Below are 3,330 nucleotides of genomic sequence, written 5' to 3' on the forward strand. Positions count from 1 at the left end.
GCAGTCCAGCTTGTATGTCTGTCTTTTTTTTGTTTGTTTTTTGTATTCTGGCCAGGTTCTGTGCACTTTAGTCAAATGAACAAATCACAAAATTGTTTTTAGTTTGATAGTACCAACTCATCCACTTCATGTAATTTAAAGGAAAGGTGTAAAATCTAAACAACATACACATGGTTAGAGTTGTGTTTTGTGTCTGACTTTGTAAGATAGTACATGTTTTGCACCTCTTTCTTGTGTGGATCTTATGAGAACCTGCTCTTGAGGTAGGTGACATGTTCATACAGATAAGAAGTTGAGAGTTCTTACAGCAGAGCATATTTATATATTAACTGCCAAAAGTTCCATTTTAAGGTAGAGCAGAGGTTCTCTAACTGGGTGAGGCACTGAATGTATTCTGGGTATGTATGAGTAGTTTTTTTTGGGGGGGGGGGAGAAGGGGAACCCTTACTGCGCACATTGTACCCACAGCTATGAATAACTCGAGGTTTGAGGGAGACGGCATCCATCTTACACCTTGGCAGCTGTTCAATACGCCATTCTTTCGCACTGCTGCTGGTGGCGCCACTGCCTTCAGAGCTGAAGGTGGAAGTCCCTTATATTTAAATGGCTCTGTTTGAATCAGTGCCTTACTGTTTTTAATATTTAGTGGGTTTTTTTTTAAAATTGGTATGTGTACTTGTGTGGGGGACTACTACAGACACAAAGCAGGGTGGGAGAGGAGGGGTGCGATCACCATTGATGTGGGGTAAAGGCTGCCCATCCCTGCCTCGTACCTGTGCAGAACGTGGCTAAACTGAAACCTTTGAAAACGAAGAAATACAGAGGGCAGATCCACACAACCCCCTCTCATCAACTTTAGACGGTGCCCCCCCATCTTTGAGGGCTCAAATTATTTTAGGGGAGGGAGACTGATCAAAAGCATCCCTGTATTCACACCCTACACATCACTGTAATAATCTTTGTACAAACTATGCCTTGTGAAGTATCGTTTGAAAATTAGTAACTCGCTGGTCAAATTATCATGGTGAAATGTATGTAGCAACATTATATGTAAAGTTGTGAATTCCCCGTCTGATATTAGCACATGTTCCAAAACCAACCAGCTCTGCCTAGGCAAAAGTTGTTAAACAAGCCTGTTCTAAGTAAAGAAGTGTGAGTTTACCTCAGTTTACATATAAGATGTAAACAGGGTCTTCAAGACAGTAGGGGAAGATGATGGCAGGAAACAGAACAATTTGGATTTCAGCAAACACAAGTAGGGGAAGAAAGCATGGAGCCTCCTTCACCACCAGACTCCATGTCTCCTTCTTTACTGATGGAATGAACTTTACTTTGAAGAGTGACCCTCAGAAGAATCCACTTCAAAGGTTCAAGGTAAATCCACTTCAAAGGTAAAAGAATGGGGTAGAGACACCCAAGCTATATCTTTCACCTAAGACAACAAAGGCACAAGCACCTTTGCGAGATCCTAACCAAGGAAAGGGTCAGTCCCCTATTGCTGGAAGACCGGGGGTGAGAAAGGCCACCTTAAAACAAAGCCTTCAACCAAAATTTGCTAGCTTAAGTTTTAGACATGTGGTTTCATTTTTATTTGCTTGTAACAATTTCTCATTTTATTTCATACTTGAATTCACTTACAATCTTATCTTTTGCTAATAAAATTGTTTTATTTTTAATCTAAACCAATCCAGTGCTGTTTGGTAACTTCAGTTAAATTAACAAATTGTTGAATATTGACTCTTTACAGGAGCAATAAACCATAATGTCTGCTGGACATTGCAGAACACATTTTTGGGGAAATCCAGGACTGGGAGTGCATTGGGGTCACCTGCAGGTTGTAACTAAGTCTGGTGGAAGCCAGAGTGCGACTGGAGTGTTGCTGACAGGTTGCTGGGGTCAGAGCTGTTGGACCAGCTACAGCCATGCCCAGATACTCAAGGTGTGACCTACATGCTGGTAGTGGCCCAGGTTGGGTATGGCAGCGGCAAGACATTTTGAGGCAGCCAGGCCTACAGGGAGGTGGTGACACAACCCCTCACTGGCCTGGATTGCACCCCAGAATGTGACAGAGGGAGTGTCAGGGGAAGGGGCTCCCTCCCTGCCCCTTAGCACTCTTCTCCGTTTTGAGGACTGTCCCTTATTTGCATAAGGGATCACCACCGAAGGGGCTACTTCTCTGATGGAGCAGAACCATAAGGAGAGAAGGAGGAACCACCCTGACCAGGGTGATGTTAAAAAAAAAAAAAAAAAAAAAATTTTTTTTGAATTTTTTTTTTCCAATTGGATTTTTTTAAATTTTAGATTAAAAAATAAACCTATTTAAAATGAAATCTGAATTGAATGCTAATTATGTTAAAGCCTAAATTTATGATAATCTCTTAAAACATTTTAAATAACTATGCTGAATCCATGGTGGACCCTCTACCTAAAACTTTGAGTTAAAGGCTGTTTTGCTATATCAAGGATATTTCCCCCCCGATTCTAACTTTTGAGGTCAAGCTTCATAAATATGGCACAAATAGGTCATGTACGGTATTAAGGGCTTGATCCTATGGAGGACCCCAGGCGCTGTGCTACTGGGTGCAAGACCCTGGCAAAGTCATCACAGGCATTGGGACCTGGCCTCTGACTCCAGGAGACACCATTATGTATCATCTCATCAGGATCATACAGGGAGCCCACTGGGTGGTCTCATACTCCTATTTTATAGCTTTTCTCCCTGAGTGCTGATTGGCTCAGTTCTCCAATTATGACTCCATCTACCATGGAAACTTACTCTCCAGCCCATGGGAAAACACTGATCTGCTCAGAAACTACCAGCCTTGGCTTCTAGATGGCTCTGGGCACTTGTCTACTTGCACCTGTACATGGACAGAGATACAAAGAAATGCGTTTCTCAACTGCCCTGTCTCTAAACCAGTGGTTCTCTACCCACAGCCCAATCAGCACACAGCTGTGGCCAATGTGACATCCTCAGGGCCACGGGTGAATCAGAATCACCATTTTGAGTCCCAAGTATGAGCAAAAAAACCACTGTAAAATTAAGGTCACATGGTCTTTATATTTTTAAGGGACACTAAAATGCCATGCTCAAACTCCAGCTTTACACCACACCCTGAGCCTTGCTGAAGCACAGTTCACTTCAAGGCAATCGAATTAGGCACGATTTTAGCACTTCACTGATTTTTTCTTTTGCCCCGGTTAACCAGTACGCTAGTCTCAACTTAACTATAGTGGTGCTATTGGCCACTGTGTTACAGATGTGTACATGGGTAACTGGAGAAAGGGGTTCCTACTACATTTTTGCAGCAGGTTATATGAATCACTAAG

This window comes from Emys orbicularis, chromosome 8 (assembly GCF_028017835.1).
Source record: "Emys orbicularis isolate rEmyOrb1 chromosome 8, rEmyOrb1.hap1, whole genome shotgun sequence".
Lineage (NCBI taxonomy): Eukaryota > Metazoa > Chordata > Testudines > Emydidae > Emys > Emys orbicularis.